General features: G+C 41.1%; 1 long non-coding RNA gene across 2 annotated transcripts in view; it reads right to left on the bottom strand.

Moving 5' to 3' along the window:
• LOC119026399 overlaps window positions 1-23137 on the bottom strand; it is a 47196-nt gene that overhangs the window by 15548 nt on the left and 8511 nt on the right. The window contains exon 3 of one of the 2 annotated variants that reach the window (XR_005077137.1): window positions 16628-16775. This is a non-coding gene — a long non-coding RNA (uncharacterized LOC119026399). Of the gene's footprint in view, window positions 1-16449; window positions 16776-23137 lie in introns of those variants that run through there. The other variant, XR_005077136.1, reaches the window with a different exon arrangement.

Raw genomic sequence — 23137 nt, forward strand, 5'->3', positions numbered from 1 at the left:
CCATTTTGAATCCATAGACGCCGTTCGGGGTTCCCTGTTGCCTCGTCTACCTTCACGGTGCCTTCTTAGTTGAGTGCGTCGGTTGTCCGTGCGAATGGCGAGAGCGATGAGTCCGTCCAGATCGGTGGGTAAATCCAAGGGAACAAGCAGATCTTGAATTTCCATCGATAACCCTTTTAGAAAGGTATCATACAGAGCAGCATCGTTCCACCCACTTTCCGCAGCCAAAGTGCGAAAATGAATGGCGTAATCGCAAGCCGAGTCTTTACCTTGCTTCAGGGTACTTAATTCTTGCGCCTTCTCTCTGCTAGAACTCACGGGGTCAAAAGTCTTTTTCAGCGCCGTCTGGAAGCTCTCAATGGTCTCGCATACAGTTGAATTTCGACTCCATTCGGCCGAAGCCCAAGCTTTAGCTCTCCCGTCAAGATGTGACATCATGAACGCCACCTTAGCTCGGTCGGTCAAAAAGGCTTGTGGCGTAAATTCATAATGTATTGAGCAGTCTATTAGAAATGATTGACAACGTCCAGGCTCACCGGCGTACTTAGTGGGAGCAGCTAGTTTGCATGGAGCTCCTCCAGTTGCCGCTTGTACTTCCGGGATGGCTGGAGGAGGCGGAGTCGGAGTGACGGGGCTTTGGCGAGAGAGCTGTCCCAGCATTTCCTGGATCTGAGACGAGAGTTGCCCCATGTTAACAGCCATGGCGGTCTGGAACTCTTCCTGGCGAGTTAGACGAGCTTCCTGGATCCGCAACAGTTCTGAGAGTCGCCCCGCTTCTGCTGAGTCCATAGCTGGCCTAAGTATACTGACAGACTTGGACAGAAAATAGGACTCAGTTGCAGATTGGGCGAAAGTACAATCAAATTTTATTAATCTGATTTTGTTATTCTCCAGGATGAATGAAAACAAAATGACTATGAAAATCTTCATCAGACAAACAAGACAAACAACAAGGAACATGAAATAACAAAAGGCGCTCCCGAAGGAGGAATCTACTCTATTCTAGAATTTCTGAGAAATTAACGATTACAAAATAAAACTCTCCGAAGAGGAAAAGACAGGCTATGAAATGCACTGCTCTAAGTTATCAAAATTAATCAACAAAAAATCACTCACAAGGAGGACAAACAAAAGGCTATGAAAATTCAAACTTCAAACTCAAAACTTCTAACCAGAAAATTTACAAAGAAAAATCACTCTCCTAGAGAGGCAAAATACAGATGAATAAAACAAGATAATACTTAACACGACGAGGTTCAAGGCTGTGGTTCAAGGCTTTAGTATGCGACATGGAAGACGAAATACTTAGGCAACGAAGACAGGGGAAGACAGAGACTATATACACATGAGGGAGGGGAACACAGGTGGAAACAATCAGGAATCAGGGATGACGTCAGACCAGGGACACAGAAGGAAGGGCAAGTGACCTGAAACGAAAGGAGAGTTAATTTCAAAATAAAACAGGAAGTTCACAAGACAGATCCCAAGACAAGACAACCTCACCGCGATGTGACAGTAGCAATGCATAACATTATTGACAGAGTTACAATATTTGCTATATTAGGTGTTTGTTAAAATAAGGAAGACCTGAAATGCATCTGCTTGTCTATTACTATAAACCGTGCACTTCTGCCCCCCCGATATGGTTTCCACGGATGGCAAGTTCTCACATACAGCACCATTAATAATGAAACAGTTTAAGCAAATGTTTTAAAACATTGTTGCCTGCTCTTGCTATATGCTTACCAGGCAGGAAGAGGTGGCAAGGATGCAAACTTTTTAATAGTCGATGACCTATATAAGCCCACTCAGGCTTTTGTTTGCAGACTCTTCATCTGCATTCATACAATGCAGCCGGATCTTTTAATAGAAGGGTTGCTATGTGATTTTAATTTGCCTCACCGGCCCCATATTATGGATCCTGGACTTCTTGACTGACAGCGAGCAGAGGGTTTCTGTAAGTGGTCCTTTTCTCAGACGCTCTGCATCACCAGTCTCGCTAAAAGGGTGCTTCCATTCGTCCTCATTCGTTGCTGTCGCTGTGCTGGAGCACTCGGGATGGCAGCTGCTTGGTGAAATTTTCTGACAACCCCGTATTTCTGTCCCCTGTCCATGGGAAGGCTCTCACTGAGTTTATGTGTTGGCCTGCGTGTTTATTTCTTCTAAATGCAGCTAAAACAAACTGATTATTGATTTCAGACACAACAGAGCCTCCCAGACGGCCTAAATCTGATCCGAACACTGAGGTTATTGTAAAGCGTAGGCAACAAACAGTTCACACTTTCCACCAAACTTAATTCCTTTTGTGTCGCTCCCGTCAGCTTCTGTCATTTATATCAATCTTTTATTGAGCGTCTCCTGAGTTTTTCCCCTTTTATCTGCTCCTTTTACAGCCTCACAGTAAAAAGTCAGAAACAGCCTGAACACAACATTGTTAAAATCTGTTTGAGGATCACTGGACTGAAGCAAAGAGTTTTATTTTTGCACCCAACAAATCCTCCAGAAAGCAGCAAAGTGTTTTGTTTTTCTTCGTTTTTTCTCCGTTGCCATCAGTTTTAACTGCTCGTGAAAGTAACCGCTATTACGAATCGCTCTCTCCCGATCATTATCTGATGTTTTCATTGTGTTGATTCATCAATAATAATTACAGATTCTGTTCCAAGTTTATGTGTTTGTGTGTGACTGTTTCTGTGCGCAACACGCTCTGTGTGCCTACAAATTGCCCCCAGTTGGATCAATAAAGTTGTTGTATTTCAGAAGATTGTTATTTTGTTTTTAATTTTCGATTTCACTCAGTTTCAGCTCGGAGACTGTTTGCTCGTTTCATCATTTCAAAATGTTAATTTTTGATCTTTTGTTTTTTTTTTTTTACTAATTTCACTATTCGTTTCAGTTTGTTTTTATATAATTTGGAGTTTATTTTTCAGAAGCAAGATTAAGTTTAGAATAGGTATTACATTTCCTTTGTTTCTCATAGTTTGAGTCATTTGTTCCCCCCTAAGGCCTAGTTTTATTATTTATTTGAATTGACTTAAATGTTGTTTTCACTTGCTTAGTTAATAAGTTAATGTTCTTATATTGTAGTTGTTGACTTCACTGATATTTTGCCTGTAGAAAGCTTCTCCTCCTTAAGCCGTGCTGGGGAAGATGTGTTGGCTGTGTCAGACAAAGACATTCAGTTTACCAAGGACATCGAGGAACATGCTGCAGGCTCTATCCAAAAGTAAAAGCAGTCTGCAAGTTTGTGCACAGCTGTACTTCCTTGACCTCTGTGCTCTGTAGGTCGGACGAAGATGCGGTTACAGGCTGAGATGGCTGAGCTGGAGTCCACCAGAACCTGCAGCAGCACCTCCAGTGGCCATTAGAGCCTCACTCGACCATGAACAAGAGCAGTGTCACAACCAAACAAAATGAAAATCTGAACCTGACAAATGCACGTTTGACATTAAGAAAAGTAAAGCTACAACATATCTGTCGTTTGCAGGAATGTACACTGATGTAAACTTTATTCTGGCAATCAGGTCGGCTCAGTCCGCAATACATCTCACTCAAGCAGATATTGACTTTCTCCTACTATCATGGTCTGGGTCAAAGGTACAGCACATTATGAGGCTGTAAACTAAAAGTCAGTTTTTGCAAGCGCCCGCTGTTGGTGAGACTGATTCATAAACACTTAGTCGTCACTCTAAGTAATTTAAACCGGTTTCATAGACAAATGTTGGAGGATTTGATGTTGGAGGGTTCTATGACGGTCCATTTTTTGCAAATGAACATTTTTATTATTACATTTTCAAAACACAATTTTCTGAATGTGTACTTGTGTCTTTGCCAAAGGCTCAGTAAAGTGTACCAGCCATCTTGTCATGGAAGAGTGGAGCGTTCTCTCTTCCGTGACATTACGGCATTAGCTTTAATATCAGTCCATGAATCCGTATACCGCTGCAAGATCTCGGGGAGATTTAAAGGTATCAAAAAACTAACACCAGTAGAGAGACACTAAATCTCAACACCTGGCCAAGTAATCATCAGGTCACAACGAATGATACCAAACCTGTCACAAATACAAAATGTTGTGATCAGTTTTCAAAAACCCTGCCTGCCAATTTCCATGTCTGATCTACAAACTTTTCATTCATTTGACCTTCATCAAGAAGAGTTTGACTGTTTCAACCGGGACAGGGAGCACCAGCAGGTCTTAATCCTTTTGCATCACTCATTGTCATGTGACACAAAAAAAAAAAAAAAGGGTGTTACTGCTGGCTCCATTTAGACAGCAGGGATTTCCTGTCCATACAGAGGATTTAAATCAGAGCCTTGTTATTGAGGCCCATTGATTCACTGTCATCATAATCTCACCTCAGCGGAGTGCTGAGCTCCTATTACAACACATTTGGAATTGTTTGTTTATCCGACGATTAGCCTTCTGGGTGCACCAGATGACAGAGCGGGGGCTCGTGTTATTGAACACATCGCGTGTGCAATACCTGGGAGGTGAACAGATATTGTAATATACTGATCCTCTCCAAGTGGGGTTGTGGTTGAGTATTGTTCTACCACTGCGGCTGCCCACTAGAAGTCTAGTGGGTCGAAAATGCACTCACTTCTCGACACGCAGCCGTTGCTTGGTCTAAATATTAATGGCTCCTTTTATTGCCGAGAGCTTCTGTGATACCACATTTATGACTGGGAGAAATAAATGACTCGGAGTGTTGGTTTTAATAATGCTCTCTACATTAACATGGGATATGCAAATATTCATTTTGACTAATACGATTCTCTTTTATAATTTATAGATGCTGACACAATAGTATGCGAGCGGCGTGATGTAGAGCTTCAGAAGACAAACCTGTGACTTACATGGATGCTGAGTTATACGGAATCTGGGTGAAGAAAAAGCAAGCATGCAACTTATCTCCTCTGAAGAAGGATGGCTTTGAAAAAAATGGAGATACTGTGATGAAGAATGGGCATGCTTTGCGATACGCAGCCACTCAAACATCCCCCCCACACATACGCACACACACACACACATGCACTGCTCGAACCGCGGCGCATCCTTCATGCGGGCAGATCTGTCCCCTGTGGACGGGACTCCCACAGTGAGCTACAAGCTTCCATTCCTGTTTAAACACCATTTACGTCTCCTCTGTCTTCCCTCACACCCCCCCCCGCCTCTCGCCCCGGCAACCTCCAATCCCTCCACAGTGTCACATCATATCTTAGTCAACATGATAAGACGCAAGATTATCTCCAATCATCCTGACCTCTCTTTGATTCAGGTCTTGTCCTGGATGGCGGGTAGGCGGGGAGGGGGCTGATGGGTAGCAAATGGCGTCAAAGTGTTCGGGTATGCGGGCTGAATGCATGAAGACAACACGCCCGCTCCATTACCCCCTCTGTCACATTCTGTTTCATATATCAAACTGATAGTGAGGCTCGTTTGGCTATGAGACATGTAGGATTATGCACTCGGTGAAGATGGACAAATAGAGCAGACAGATCTGTTATGCTTGGTTATCAGGGGGCTCGAGTCCTGTCAAAACATTGCCTCATCCGCTTATGAACTCCTCTACACTGCTTTTTAGTTACCACTCTCCTCCTCAGAATGTTTGCTCGGCCTTTATGTTAACGTAAAGCACCAGCCGCTGCACGGGCGCCGAGTTCTGCCAAATAACAAGAAACCAGCCGACTGTTTGAGCAAATTTTCACCTGGATTGTCGCTCATCTCGTTAAAGAGCGCTTGCTTGTCCCACCAGATTCTGAGCGAGGGCTCCGAACGAGGTTCTTGGTTTGCTGAACAGAGTAATTCTCATTAGCTGTAACTCTACCAACGCTGCCTCTACCACCTGATCAAAATGTATTGTTTTTTACAATTAGGGTCATTAGCACGCAACGCGTACATGAAATTGTCTGGTTCCTGAGGTTTGTCGAAACATTAACTGCCAGCATTTTATTCGGGAGACTGGACTGAGGGACGACAAGTGAACAGATCTAAGTTAGTCAGTCCACAGCTAGCATTAATATTTGTCACAGATAGCGTTTCACTAAGTTAATAAATCAACAACTCACAATATTGTGTAATCTTTTCAGGGGGTCCGGGGACTTTCCCACGAGCACCAAAAATGTCATCTATATTGCGTCTTGTGTACTGTATTCGTAAAATTGATGACATTTTTACTGTCAATAAAATGTTGTTTTCTTTCATAAATTTAGTGTGATTGGTGAAATCAGACCAAACAGTGTGTTTTATTTTGACGGATAAGAAGTACAGGGAATTCCATCACAAACGGACACTTTTTCCACGAAAAGAAATGACTAGGTGTGTTGTAGTTAATGCTGAAATTGCAAGAAAGCATTTTAAATATGCTGTAGCTTTTTTTGAAGAAAGTGCACTAAATCTCTCCTCATGCAACAATTTGCACGATTTGATAGACGAGTCTGATTCTTTGGTTAGATCAGTTGAAACAGATAGTGTGCTCACAAATGTCCACTGATCTGCCAACATGATCTTTTATGCTAGTTGCTGAGGCTTCCTGTTTTCCAAGAGGACATCAGTTGAGTTGGCCGTCCTTCAGTGTGGCCCAGGACAATCCCAGCACTGCTTAAAGAATGTGGTCCTGTGCATCCACACTGCATCCGGCTCTTATTTGATTGGCATTTACACCTGCATTTAGAGCTGTCCACTCGTGATTGCTTGTTGATACCAGGTCTGAACAAGCCATAAAATGTTCCAGTTCGAGCCTGATCACCTGTTGAAGTTCAAAATTACATAATTTCCTCTAATTGAGATGCCGCCTGTCTTCTGCCACAGTCAGTGTTCTAAGTAATTCAGCCCGAGCACTAGAAAGAAAGCAGCACTGACGTATTTAAAATTCAGCAGAAACATCAGCAGTCTGTGCAGCGCTTCGCTCTCATTCGTAGAAAACCGTCTGATGTATTAGTATTCTGCGAGAAAGTCACTCCTCATCCAAAACCACTGTTGTCTCGTATCGAACCGCGAGCCTTAATGATATATTATTCTTCCCCCCCTCCACGCAATTGTGACAGAGAACACCTTGAACAACAGTGAGCGCATTACCGTATGTTCACAGCATTAATCTCGGCTGCAATATGGGCTGGAACCGCAGCTGTGCCAGAAGAGAGATGTACTCAATGGCTGCTTTCAAGTTCAAGTATGCGATTGGCTCCATTCTCTAAATTAAATTACATTTCTATCAAATCACGCTATTAAAAGAAAACCACACTCACTGCGGTTCTGTGAAGAGAGAGAGGGTTACGTTTATCGGTGGGTATGACTTATGATGTATTTATGTTTTTATTGAACCTTGGTTGTTTGATTTGCATCATTTAACACCAATCTCCGAAGATCCAGCAATTTGGAACGCATGCCAAGGATGCTCGTGCCCCCTCAGGGCTCGGCTTCTGTCTGGCAGCCTCAACAAAACTCCGAGAGATTCAAGAGAGAGAGCGAGACACAATGTGACATCCAGACCTGGAAGAGGATGTGGAACACCTGACTGTCTCCTTAGCTTTGATCTTCAGGAGGTTTGAGAGTCGACACTTTGGTCTGCCAGTTAGTCTGGCGTGTCACTACAGAGGAATGAAAAAAGAGCTGGAAAGCTGCTGTAAGTGTGTGCATACTCCCCTTGCATAAATTATTCTGACAGCAAATTCTTCAAAAGATTGCTGAAGTGATTCCAGGATAGAGCTCGTGTTTTCCAGCGCCTGAGAGAACAGGTATGGTTTCAAACGGAGACAAAAAAAAGAAAAGAAAAGAAAAAAAAACCCTCTAGAAAAGTTGTCTCTGCTGAGGGGAACATCACGGTTTTGTCTGCCGTGAGATGAAAGGAGAAGCAGCAGGGTTTCGATCTGGACTCAGCACGCCACCAGGAGTTAACCAGGCCGTTCCTCCAAAGCGCATGTCACCAAAGAGATTAATTGGCGCGGGTCTCTTCAGAGTATTACTGATTGGCTCTTACAAACACAGAGGCCTTTATCTCATTGGCTCAGGCACTGCCCAGGGTACAATGAAAGACTGAGACCTTTCAGCGGCCCCAAAGTCCGACTTGCTATCTGACAGCCCTTTCATGAGCCTACTTTGTCTCCGGCCCGTCCTGGTGTTGTTGATTACGTTTTCCGTGTCTTTGAGGGGAAGCGGCTGTCACGCCATGAATTGAGTTTCGGCTTATTTGCCAGGACAGATGCAGCGAGCGCTGCTCTGCACATTACTGTATGTCATCGCATGCAAACATCTCATTTTGTAACCTCTTTGTCACATTCTCTAATAATGAGGCTCTTTTTTTGACATTTCTGTGGAACTTGTATCACTTCACAGTTCAAGGAGTAAAGCTTAATTAATATTTATTAGAAAGGAGTTAAAATCTCGCTTATTAGATTTATGAGAGAGTCATGACCTGCTTATGAGGCAGATAAATGTCTAACAGTGCTGGTATACAGTTTAATGACACTTTTTTTTACAGGAGTTATTTATTAGTGAGCAACAACTACATAGAAAGTATCAATATTTAGTATGCATCTTTTATTGTTTAAATTTTAACTTAAAATGTGAAGATTGTTTACATTATATCCCTTATTAGCATTATTTTGTACACCAGGTTGTTCCAAATCAATACATATTTTGCAGTGGTTAAAATCCTTCATTGTTTACATCCATGTTTACCAGCTGGCAGTCTTTCTCTTCACTGGGATGAAAATTTAAACTGACAGTTGCCTTGCTGCTTTACCAATTTCCATTCACCATTAATAATATATGAAATATGCTGGATGTGTTAGAAAACTATTTTAACCACCAAAACAATCTGTGTTCAATGCAGAAAAAAAGTAGGATGTACGCAGAAACTGGAGATGCCGAGGGTGCCACAGCAACAAAAGAGAGATCATAATATACACCATATGCCGAACTTACAAGAAGGCCCAAATAATTAAGAATTTGTCGTAGATAGCATTGAACAAAATGCATTAAATATCTCCTAACTCACAACAACTCACAAAATTGAGCAATTTTCTAAGCGAGTCTGGGGAATTTCTCTCTGCCTTGCTGTTGTTGACTGTAGTTGCTGTAACTGCTTATTTTTATTTTTATTTTTTAAATTTAATTGTTACTACTACTAATTGTCACTATTTGCTATAAGTTATCCTGACCATCTAAATTAACACACTAAACATGAATGTTGCGCACAATACAATATTGTCATTACATCGACTGAAGATCAAGGCCCCACTACTGTGACTGACTTGCCACATCTTGCTCGCTGGTTTTAATGGTGGAGCTCCCGTCTGTTGCTATTCAACAACTAGCCCATGATGAGGTTACTAAATGTCTGAAATGGATCAGTCTGTAGAAACATCTTTTGGTAATTAAAAAGTATATACAAATTACTTGCTTTTTTTTTTTAAATTCAAAACATTCTCAAGACAGTATTTTGTATTTGAGATTGGTACTAAAGGAATTAATATAGCATTTTAAGGAGTCTTGTAATCTACTGCAAGAGACTCCACTAATACATTTTTAATTGGTTAATCGCTTAACGGCTATCAATTGATTAATCACTGCTACTGTCTTTGTGCTTATCTATCTTCTAACATTATGAAACCACTGGCAGAATGAGCACAGAATGATCATCATGTCGGCTTCATGCAAATGCGTACGAGATACATAAAACAGCTGCAGAAGGTACTAATTGCTATTACTGAGACGCGAATAGAAAAGAGGCCGCGCTGCAAATCAGTCATACTAATGTGCCCTTGCTTTTGTTTTAACTTACTGAACTTGTTGCGCAATGCATATGGGAGGCCATGTGTCACAACAAGCAGGACAATGAATAACAAAAGCACAGATGAATAATTCAGTAACAGGCATGTAAGCAGCGTGAATGATAGCGCTTCATAACGTGTGATGGTGCCATTCAGTGTTGCTGGATTTATTTTCGAATGAGCTCGGGATGAAAACACTATTCTTTCCAATGTTTAACCAACAAGACTCTCCTAAACAAAAAACAAAAGCATACAATGAACACAATAAACCACAAATTCTACATTTAGCGTGACTCATCGTGACTCGCATAATTTATGCAAGATTTGATTTGATTATCTCTCATAATTAAATTGTCCCTTTATTCCTGAATAATTAGGTCTGTTTGTTTATTCTGAGTTCTGGTCATTCGTCCTACACCAGGGGCAGATGTCCAAGCATGTTTTTAATCACACTTTATGAGTGTTATTTTATGATCCGCATATTAAATAAGTCATAACTCATCATAACTTACACTATATGCCCCTGAAAGCAAATGAAATAAATGGTAGGTAATCATAAATCTAACTATCTTGTTTAGATGGCTACACCTGAAGGATGCAAAACAACCCTCGATCAAGTCAGCACACAGTGATCCCCCTCATTAGGACATGTTTTTTTAACATATTGAGTCCTGTTCTTTATATCCCCACCTTGTCTTACTGCCTGAGTACCAATAATTAATAAAGATAGGCTTTAATCATATCTATTTACACATTAAGTGGGTTTGCTTTGAATTGCTTGTTTTTCACTTTGTAATACGATCTCCAACAATCACACATGGGTGGAATTCACTGGTGTCCACATACTTTTGGCCACAGGTAGCAGACAGCAGAAGCTTGTCTTACGAGCTGAAGAAGAAACAATAAATCAATAGCTTCCTCATGCCAATCTTTGTGTTAAAAAGTTCATCGTTCAAATGCCCCACTGCGTTCCTGCAGACCTCAAACCACAAGCAAATCTAAAAACACAGCATGACCTGGCTCCATGTTGATTTACTATGCAGCAGGCGTGTTTGTGTGAACCTCTTTTGGAGGATTCACCTTTAAGTTGTTTGTGAGGGGGAGTGAACCATACATTTCTTTGTGCCAAGCTTCTCCCGCTTGGATCCGTGGAGACGTGGCAGGTATTGACCTTCGCACTGTGAAAGTCACACACCGAGATTGAAATGTCAGCACTCACCATCAGAGCTCGACAATAACCATAATGAGGACTTTGTTTCCACAGCCATTAAATGTTCATCAACTGATGGAAAATGCTGAAATCTTCCCCTGGCATTAGGAGGTGGGGGCAGTCCTGTTAAAAGCCTCATACGGGGATAGTTATAGGCGATCAGGCCCCTGGATGAACACCATCATCCTCCCTACTTGATGGAGATTGCGCTTGATGAGACATTAGGCCATATGTGAGTGGGTTCACACAGAGGGCATTTGTTGACATCGCAAAAAAAAAGCACACTGCACTTGAGGCATTCTTGCAATTACACTGCAGTTGGCAAGATCAATTACTTTGAGCTGATCTGTTCTGCAGACCTCATAAGTTAAAATACTTTGTCATCTTTTACAGAAACATATAAGCCATGACAGAAAGAGCATTAAAGGTCTGTACAGTACAAACTATTCTTCTCAAGTGTTACTGACAATATTAGTTACTTCTAACCATGAATGCAGATGAAAGATTTAGATATTGATTAAAATATCTATCAGTACCCAATCCTGATTGTAAAAGGAACTAAGTAGATTACATGGCTTAATGCATACTCCAGTACAAGTAAAATTACAGATTTCAAAATAATACTCTAGAAGTACCTAAAAAATGACTTTGACAGTAATTTCAGTAGCTGTGATGAGTTGCTATCAACCCTGCAAATAAGTATATACTGTTTATTTTAAGTAAGGGAAGAACTTTTTACAACCAGGTCCATTTCTAGAGCCAGAGTGTAAGATTGAGATCGAGATTGAGAACATGGAGATCAGTTAAGGTGGAACGCTCCTAAAGCTTAGTTACATATACGTAAATGCACGGATAATTTGTTGCTTTGTAGTTAGTGAAAAAAATATTGACCTTGAAGTTGAAAAAGGAGCCTCATATAAGAAACAATACTAAAATCAAAAGCCGGAACAGTCATGTGAGATATTGCGTGGATGGTTTTTGCCAGAAGACAGTAGCGGTCCACCATAACTGACCTCCATGTTATGTCACATTTGGAGATTGATACTTCTTGGCTGTCATGACGACTGGGAGCGGAACACTGCAGAACAAGTAACTGCTAACGCGAGTTGTTCAAAAACTCGCCCGTAGCACTCCCACTGAAAATGAGTTTGACCCAAAAACGAAAACACGGTAATTCTTAAAAGTGCCTCTTTCATTGTAATTATGCTTTTACGCTAAGGTTTAACGCATATACATTCACAAATAAAGCCTTGGTTGCATTTTGGCGAGAGTTTCACTTTAAGTAAATTAAAGATGAATGAGAAAAATGCAGCATACAGCACACCTGGCCATGCTCGCTGGTGGGCGGCCAGTCAGGTTTACAACTGCTGGCAGGTTACTTGGGGTGCTTTCACAGTATGAGGTGGAACTGAGGGGGATAGTATGACTCATGCACTACAGCCTATGAAGCTCATTGCTGCCAGGTTAAAAAGAAACAGCTGGTGACAAATGTCACAGTGTTAGCACACATCTGTTGGCAGCACTCCTGGGGTCAGCAGCAGGGTTAGCAGTAACTAGGACTACAGTGCGCAGGGAACTGGGAATCACAACCAAGGGAAAATACGGAAACATGTAAAGACAGAAAACAGGAAAACAAGAAAGCAAGAGAATAATACACAACTTCTGACAGCAAAATCCAAGGTAACTCTTTACAGTACCAACAATGAAAATGTGAATAAGTACTAAGGAGCAAGTTAGGAATGAATCGGGGAAAAACTTGATATTTAATGAATCATTAATGAGTAATCCCTGAATATAACTGTCATTTGGGACTATGTACTAGATCATGTTGAGTTACTAAAGAACAGTCTTGGAGATACATCACTGAATCATTAGGTAGGCCAGAGGATTAGTTCATAAATATACGAGAATCAACTTAATGACCTTGGTAAGTTGTTCTTGATTAAATAGGAACCAGCCATTGAGGAATTAGTGATGGCTCATTAATTACTAATTTCTTAATCACAACTTACTTAAACTGTTTCATAATACCAAGTTCACTCCAATACAAATTATTATAAAGAATAATTTGAATTCTGTTTTCTTTTTGTGCCACCCTTAAGTGTGACGTTATACCAAGTATTTATCAGTATACTAATTAATTACTAATTATTATTTTCATTACCTCTTTTGTGCCCCTCAGTTGCCTTAATAATGAAGTAACGGGACTACTTAGTAACTACTCAGTATTATGTTTCACTTAAATCAAGGGGGCACAAAAGAGTAACTCAATCAATAGCCGTTTTTAAATGAATGAGTTGTCACTAATTTGTGCTGCTCGCGGCTGGTTCATTGTTAATCCGGAGCAACTCATGAAGAAAGTGATCAATATGTTGATTGTGTGCCTTGTTGTTAAGTGTTTGAAAGCCCAAATAATGCAGTGCCCTGTTTATTCTGTCATCCAGTCGACCATGATCAAAAAGAAGCATCATAAACTGAAAAGACTGAGCCTTCAATTAAGACATACAGCTGTGATTTTTCCTCAATACTTTCATCCGTCTCTGAACTACAATCTGCTTCATGTTTTGTTATAATGTGACAATTACGGTGATTAATATTTGCACCTCACAAGTGATGACCTTGGATAAACGACAAGTAATAAGAAGAGAGAAATTAGGTGGCGGCACATCCTTGTGTTTTTCCACTTCATTTTCTCTCTTATCTGGTAACAGTGACAAAAAGATTTCAGCCCCTTTTTGCAAAAGGGCCTCAGCTCCTTGTCATTCACATCAAGTGCTTTGGGCTGGTGGTGCCCTCTCTTCTGGGATAAGGTTATCTTGAATGGAAGAAATCCTCGGAGAGGCAGTATTGATCCAGCCCACTATTTCACACAAAGCTCTACATTCACCATAAAAACGTTGGCAGGGAATACTGTCATTGCTGCTCATTTGAGGCTTAACACTGAGTTCTCGGGAGAAGCTGGCCAATGGCCTTACTTATAATATTCAGTCTCCCTCTGGGCCATATCATAAATGTCATCATATGCAAAGAAGGATTCCTGAATGCCCGGCTGTATAAATTGAGCTGAAAGAGCTGAACACTTACTCCTTTATCACTCAAAATGACCTTACCACCTGGCACAGCACTGCCTGAACTGTTAGATATAACCTTGACATTTCATTTATTATGCAATTAGCGGCAATCAACTAACTTGTTGTAAAACAAGCGCCTTCCGTTATGAAGGTTGATAAGACAACAATAGGAGTTACAAATGAGCAGAATAAAGCTGGACCAGCAGACACATCAGTACAGTACAACATGTTTTAGGCCACTTTCAACTTACTTAATGTGCCTGTGTATGAGCTGAGTCTAATCTAGGTTAATGTGAGATATTTGTGATGAGACATCGAGACAATTTGAAGCCCCCCCAAAAATATTGTATTTTAAAACAGACAGTGGCACAATTTCAATCCGTGTATGTTTGTCAATAGGGGGTCAAAACGCTTTCACATTACACGTGACAGAAAACAAGGTATCTAAAAGAAGGTGTTGGGAACTTTCTACCATAAATGATGATATGCACACCCTGTATAATATTGTTTTATTGTAGCAGAACTCGTGACCCATATGAATCCTGTATTATTAGGACAAGGATCGCATATCTGCAGAGATAAAAACTCCTCTTTAATTGCTAGCTGAGTGGTGTGGGCAGAAGGACACGCCTGTCTTTGTCCAGCTTGTTAATTGCTGACACAATCAGGTGATGTTGTTGTAAATGATGTGTTTGAAAAGTTTTCCATAGACAAATCCAATGTCGGCTGAACAATGTGGGCACACTGTTTAACACCAATTGTTGTCACATTGCGGAGCTATATTACAATGAACTAGGGGGCTCCATGTAACCATTTGCAGCAATTTAAATGTAATAATCACTTTTTTTTATTGACCATATGTGAGCGGACACTAATGTGATGTGAAAAATGAGGCCATCCCCGGTTTGTCTCAGTTGCCCACACAAGCCTGTGGATGATTTGTTTATGTTGTTTAATGCTGCTGGACCTTGGATTTCTTTGCAAAGGACTCTGTGGCAGTCCAAACTATGTCACATGCACATTCTCAAGCACCTCTATTCGCTCAGCTAACAGAGAGCAACAGTAGATATCGTTAGTCCACTACCTTAAAAAAGAAGACCAGCTTCTAGCACAACATAGACGTTCCACAAAGCCCTTTAAATCACAACTAAGCCTTTAAATCACACTTCCTTTCTTTAAAGGGAATGTTAATGTGACATTCACGCCAATTATTGCATCATGGTTGGAGCTTTGAAGCAACACAATGACATATTTCACTTTGTGAGTGTATTTTTCAAAACCGAGAGTAAAGAGTGGAAGCCATTTGATCTGCCTTGCAAAATAAGGACAGATGAGCCAAATCTGCATTTGTTATCTGGATATATCGAACAAATTGGCAGCAAAGAATTTCGTGCCATTTCAGACCCTTAGGTTGGGACTCGATGTGGCCGCCTGTCACTGCAACAAAGCCACACACCCCCGGGTTCCTTTTTAAGGATTTTCCCAGGGTAGACGGACAAAAGAGTGAAGAGAATTTTGTATGGAAAGCTGTATTCTACCTGACCTTGAGAATCTCAGTAATGTATTCGCAGCCTTCCAAGGAACTAGCACAGAGAATGATATTAACATCTGTTGGGTCAGAGAGCACACCTAAGAGCATAATGCTGCCTGGGATTTTCTCGCATGGCATGTATGTAACCGAGATAACCTGATGGGATACGTGAGACTAAGGTCAGATAGGACAAAGTGAACGCAGGTTTCCTGATAATAAATTCATGTATTTTGTTAAGTATTCTTAAGTGTCAGACTAATATTTGCATGCTTTTCTCCAGTGACATTGTCTCATTTTATAGCTACAACAGGCCATTTATTATTCTGCTTTGGCTGTCATGCTGTCATCACTCCAAGTGAATACTGGCTGTTGAGAATGTGTCTATATGTGGACAACAATGAGGGCTGCCAGAGTGATAGACAATACAGCTGCAGGTCACTGTCTAGTTCGACCGATAACTTTGAGATGATCACATCAAACGATTGACACACAGACCATTTCTCGACCTTTGATCATCTGACAGAGGTCGGTCGGGTTTTATTTGCAGACTAGAAAATGAATTTATACCCGCGTGTGATATGAAATGCCAGATTTTCTCCCTCTGACAGAAGGAATGCCATTTATCCTGGCTTGAAACAAATATCACTGAAATATTTGCATGCAAGTACTAATTTGTTAAAGGGCAACCGCGTCATTTTGAGAATTCTTCATATTGATCCATGTTTATATTCAGGATATCAAAGTAGGCAGAGCGATATTAGAAGGGAAACAGTGCATTGGGGTTTAATGAGCATTGTGTAAAGAAACAAGCTCTTTTCAGGCTGGATGGTGCAATGGAACTGAGGTTGTCAGAAGTATTACTTTGCTATCACAGTGTTTATTATTGACAGAAATGACAGGAATGCTAACATTTTTCATATTGAGAGCTTTAAGGTGAACAGTCAAAGCATCCAATGTTAATTTTACTGACCAGATCTGAGGTTAAAACTTCCATCTTGGTAAAGTTGTGGATTGCAACCAACTGAGCACCCCTCGTCTCACCTTAACCCCAGAGTTCACCAGGCTGTTCTCGTACCCAAGTCAATTCTGATGTAAGCGGACAGCATCCACGTCAAGTTGCATTGAGCAGATGGAGCCAAGCAGGAAGTCACACAGCGGACTGGCATGGGAATTGCATCTTGTCAAGTTTCTAAATAAATAGACAAACAGAAAATGAAACATTTTAACTACGTAGCCCACCCCACCACAGAAAAAGCACAAAAGTATACAAGTACAAAAATAAGGGGTATGAAGCCACATTGTGGATGGAACAAAACAGCATCACACAGGCCAGGTAACAGAAACATCCCCGGTGGAATCAAGCAGTAAGGGTCACGTGCAACCCAGAAAGGCCATCTCTAAATCTGTATCTGTATATGTATATGAATCCGTACTTGCAATGGGCAGGACATAAACCTGAAGTAGGTGTTGCTTAAACCAAAGTAACCAACAGTTGTTAATTTAAGAAATTTGGGTTGATCAGAATTTGCTTCATTAATTATTCATTACAAAGCCTCCGAATTTGAGCTTGAGATAAACGTCTTTGATCACAAGAGTAAGATAAACTTCAGTCACCTACCCAATGACAACGTATTGACACATTTTACGTGTATGAGTATGATAATATAACCCTAACAAATGGAGTACTGTAGCAACACGATGAAGAGGACCCACTCCCTCTGTAGATATAGAAGGCTCATTGTAAGGTAATGAAAAAAGATTAATGATTCTCAGTTCCAAGTTATTATACATGAATGAAAACATAACATTGAATATAATATCAGCCTATTATTTCTGCCAGTGGATCCACCTACATCTGACACAGTGGACTTTCAAGTGGATGAAAGATGAATGAGACACGTACAAAATACAACCTGACCGTGTTTCCTGATAGATAGCCAGCGAGGGATCCAACCACTGGCTGATTAGTCAGGGTGCTGGCACATATTCCAATTCTGCCTCAGTGTCTCACACAGGCAGTAAATACAACCTATAATAAAACCTGTTCGAGCTGTTTCCCGAAATAACAGTGTGAACCTGAAAATGAGGACAATATGTCAAAACCCATCAGGTGCGGCCTGTCACACTGCATTAAGATACATTATGAAACCAGGTTAACAGAGCTCATATATGTAAGATCAGCTACGACAGACTGTACAATTCTACATGTTTTCTATATTTGTTCCTCATTCCTGTATCATCAGTTCACGACTGCTCATCACAGATAAGTGGCAGCCAAAGGAACAGCATTTCCAAAAAACCCAATAAGCGCACCTAATCCTATTTTGAAGAACTCAGCTCGGGGGGGGGGGGGGGGGCTGGCTGATATCCACTCCGGCCAGAGTAGAGATGCTGGTGCTCTACCAGACCCTGCAGATCTGGACCAGAGAGACAAAGAGTAACTGAACTGCAATATGCAGACGGTCTCATGGGCCACTCACGGGTGCCACAGCGGAGCTTCACTGGAGGCATCAACAGTCGAGTTGTAAATACAATGTGTGTGGCCAGCACTGGAGGCAAGGATGGGATCATGGAAAGCGCAGGCGGAGTGAAAAAAAAAAAAAAAAAAGATAAACTGCACTTCAGGCAGAGGAAAGAAAGAAAGGACAAACAGCCAGGACCAATTAGACGGAGACAGCAGCGACGGCTAGTGTGAAGGTTTGAGGCTGGTTCTGTTCACAGTGTATCACTGCAGTCTCTGTCCTAATCCTATCTATCCTATCTACTGCAGTAATGAACAACAAAAAGAAAAAAATCATATAAAGTGCCATAGTATAAAAAAATGATATTAATAATTCATCATCCAACCTTTGCAGTTTGTCTCAGTTCCATGGAATGTTTTAGCGTCTCCTTTTTACAGCACGCAACTTTACTATTTTGATTTCGTCTCGCTGCTCTTAACAACCTTGTTTTCAGAGATAGCAGACGGCTTTTTACAGCACTAAAAAGAAGACAGACAACTTGAGCGATTAGGCAGCGAAAAACAGTCGAGTGCTAAAAGCTGGTGTTAGGTCTGGAAAAAGAGGACCCAAATGCAAAACACAAAGACAGACGATTGAACACAAAAGGGGAGCTTTAATATTGTAAGCCGATGTCCAAAAATCAAAAAGGCAGGCGGCAGAACAGACAAAGGCGGGCTGAGACAAATCCAAAAAAAACTAAAGGGAAATACAAGACTAGACTTGAACACAGGCGGGACCGTAATAAACACAAGAAGCAAACGCTAAGTGACGCGAGGAGCTAAAACACGAGGAAGCTGGGAAATATAGATGCACAGAACGACCATGAGGACAAAAATAGACGAACTGACAAAGAGAGAGAGAAAGACAAACTTACAAAATGAATCATTGTTAATCCACTAAAGACCTAACAATAGTTTGACAAAACCTTCAGTAAATGAGCAGTAAACCTTTCATGCAACAACCTACAATTTAAATTTGACAGTTTTTGCTGTTGTTTTCATCCGCCATTGTAAAACACAACTCAGAACTCTACTTGAAAACTCAACAAACAACTTTATAAACAACCAGAAATGATATAAAGTATCTACACAGAGTACGTGTGACTGTAGTGTAGTACTTTCAGAGGCTGAAGGCATCTACTGATTTTGACCTGAATCATTAATTATCCTTTCTATCTCAGGCCCTAAAATGTCTAACAATTAATGATCGATTTTCCCTGCTCTCCAAATGCCTCCCTTAATGTCCCTTGCTCAAGAGCATCACAAAGATAGCGCAGCAAATGACTCTAAATGTGGAGATAAGAGTTTTCTGATTGAGACGATAACTGCAGGTATACTGTATAGGTTTGCATGCTTATGCATCTGTACAATGCCCTGAGCTAGCAGTGGGTCCTGCTATATAATCTTCTTTCCTATTGGCTTATGAGGAAAACAACCCCCACTGATGTTTAGAAAATAGAGAAATAAGATTAAGGCAAAAATATTTACAGACCTTGTCAGCAGCCAAAATGCTACAACTATTTATACTGCCGGGACAGAAAATGTCACTTTCTGCAGAACACTCATAACACGTTGCAAGTACTGCATTTGCATGTTTCAAGGGGTGACAATGTCATTTGCATAAATTTAATGAGTCTTTCGGAGGAAGAAAAAAAAAAAAAAACTGTGGACACCTGCGGAAACAGTCTGACATTGTTCAAGAGCCTTTTTTCTTCTCCTTCCCTTTATAACTCACAATATTGGCCTTGGCTTGCAGACAAAGCACCGGTACAAGGATAATCAGGAGGTCTGACATCTTCGTCACAGAGAGGTTGTTTTCTTTGGAAGGGGAAATGTGCACAGGAGATGGAATTTCATCCCCTGCTAAATGGATGACATAGATAGTTAGGACGATACAGGTATGAGGACTTGTTTTCCCATCGGAGGGGCTGGCAATCACCAGTTACCATGGCTAGGCATTGTCACCGTTGGCAACGCGTGGCACCCTCTTCCTGTGGTATGTTGATGAAAACGGTTCATCTGTCAGCGACCAAATGGGCAAACTAATTACCAGTGTAAGCTGATTTCCTGGTTCAAGCTCTCCACAGCAGTGGCTCTCCCAAAGCACTGGGCATGATTGTTAAACCGAGAAAAGGTACATGTTCTGGGTAGATGCACAAGAGACTGTGTAAATGAATGGGATTGAGTGTATGGAAATGAAATAAATGTGCTCGTCTTATTGGGGATGGCTTTGTGAATTCCAATGAAGGGGAACGCGGTCTCTGTGGCAACGACGGCGAGGATTTTACCTCCTCTCTGTCAGTCAGGATTCTAATGTGAATCTATGGCGTGGTGCCACACACGGTAGCTCAGACCTTTTGTCTTAATATCGGCAGATATGAGATGAAAGTCTATGCAAGCGCTTCAAGGATGGCATTTGTGAAAATTGTGGCCATACTTTGTCATGGTCACTTACATTTTCGGCACCTCCTCCTGTTTGTGGGGCTATAGTCAGCAGCATATTGTTCCCTCTCCCGAGTCATTTATTAAATACTGATGGAACAATGCTGACACATAAGCTCTCCTTTGTCAAGCCCTAGCTAAATTAATTAATTAGCAACCCATGCCGCAGAGCCAGGAGGTTGTTGATTGTATCGTTCTAAGCCGTCATCCTGTGTAAATTGGCTGAGATTGAGATCTAACAAGGCTCTGACCTGGATCCCTCCCTAGCAACCTGATGTGTGAAACTTTGATGAAGGGATTTAGCTGGAGGTTGCCAGAGGACATGTTATCTTTAGCCATGCCATCAGCTCCATTAGCCGGAGTGAAAGCACCGGTGGTCAGACTCACTTATTTATTTTTTTGTATAACTGTACTATATTTGTGTGCAACCTAGGAAGCTTTCACACATTGTACCAAAACCTCGGGCCCCAGTTTGTGCTTCTGTTTGATTCATAGACAAGCTGAATGACTAGACATTTTTTATGCATATTATTCAAGTTGTGTACTTACATTAACCCAAATCTTTTGTCCAGGTTAACTCAAGGTAATGGTGCATTTCTGTCTAAACTTCATGATGTTAAAACTGGAAAGGAAATTGATCCTGAATCAGCACGCTACTTCCAACAATCCAAACACAGCACTGATGATTATGTTTCAGTCCCAACTTTGTCTTCCACTATCTTCGTTAGCTTCTGAGTTTGTTAGTGATAGCGATAACCCTTTGTTCAATAAATCACCTGGGAGCACAATGTGGCTTTGAGCTCCTTAAATTGTCATTCAGCTGCCGTATGCAAGCAACAATATTCAGGAGGTGTCTTTCAACCCGCTTATTCTTTTAATGAAAACACAAGCCAAAAATGCATAGGGGCAATTGCTTCCACATCCTCAGAAGTGACATTGCCGGTCACGCTTAGGCTGTTTGTGAATGCACCGCCATCTCCACGGGCCATCTACTGCTGTAAGGCATGGTGACTGTCGAGTGAGCAGGTCCCATGGGCCCAAGAGGGAGGTTAGAAGTCTGTTCACTCTCGTTTCACATGCTCTTGGACAGAATAACAAACACAGCAGCTACCTTCACATGCCAGTGCACAGTCAGGATGAAGAACTGTGTTCAATGCTTCATAATAAAATGAAACATTGTGTCTGAATCTGGTGCTTGATTGCTCATACATTTATGATTTAACCACACACTGCAGTCTGTGAGTGTATGAAAACAAAATACATAGCCGGTACCCTTATGTACATGTTCACTGTACCAGAAAGTCTGTTATTGTATGACAGCATTCCCCAATGTATGTCTACTGGGAAGGTGGCAGAATATTACACCTCATACAGAAAGATGGCACTAGAAGATGGTCAGAGGATCGTAAATGTCTGCAGAATAAACCGGCTTGGTAACATGGATATTCTGACCAAAGTCTGTCCATCCATGTAGTAGATGTTGAGATGTTTGACAAACTGACCTAAAAACTATAACCTACTGTTGTCTCTATAGGAAAAGTAAGGGTATCACCAAAGACCCTAGTCTAGTGTGCTTCCTCTAAGAACCTTGGACATCTTTTTAACATTTCATTAATCCATCCAATAGTTAATGAGATATTCACTCTGAAACTGAAATCTCAGACTCATGAGCTGAAGTGGTAACATGACAGATTGACAGGCACTGACTATTTAACAGCAACAATACAGAGAACACTTTGGAGCGTGGTTGGAGTTGAAAGACTAGGTTTCCCTGAGGTCCAGAAGAAGAAGATTTATTACGTCACAGTGAAAATGGTACTTAGCATTTAATCCATCTGGAGGGAGCAGTGGGTTGGTCCCTGTGCCATGGTCAAGTGCATGTGACTTTGTATGTGTCTGTGTATGTATCTATGCGTGGGTGTCATCATGTACTTGGGGTATGCAGGGCTATGTATGTACATGTACATGAGTAAATGTGGGTATATGTGCATGGGTGTATGTACACACAGGCACTCATGGGTGTCTGGATGTATATGTGATTATGCGCACGTGTAGGCATGCATATAATTTCACTTTGTTCTCCTGTGAACCTGTCTGGTATAGACTATGAATAGCAATAAAAACAAATCTTGACAATCGCAATGGTGCATGTTTTGATGTCGGGGGAAACCGGAGTACCCGGAGGAAACCCATGCAAGCGCGGGGAGAACATGCAAACTCAACACAGATAGGCCCAGTCCCATTCGGGTTTCAATCCCAAATGTCTGACTGCATTAATTTCAAGAAATGAAAATTGCTGAATGTCTCAAACTATTTACGTGATAACAGATCATTAACAGTTCATTTTAAACATAATAGACTTACACTAAAAAGATAACATACCACACTAAAAAGAGATAAAACACAAGAATAACTCAGCACCCGATATAAGAAAAAACAGCAAAGAAACAAAAATCTAATTAATGCCAGTGTAGGACCCAAAATGATTAATTCCTCCAAGTTTCTGACCTCTATTTTTGAAGGAAATATTCTGAGGAAAGCTTTTGTTTGGCTTCAAAAAGACTCTCATTTTGTATGCCACCCTTACTCAAGTGTCTCTGTTTTACTGC

Source organism: Acanthopagrus latus, chromosome 9 (assembly GCF_904848185.1).
Source record: "Acanthopagrus latus isolate v.2019 chromosome 9, fAcaLat1.1, whole genome shotgun sequence".
In the NCBI taxonomy this organism is placed as follows: domain Eukaryota; kingdom Metazoa; phylum Chordata; class Actinopteri; order Spariformes; family Sparidae; genus Acanthopagrus; species Acanthopagrus latus.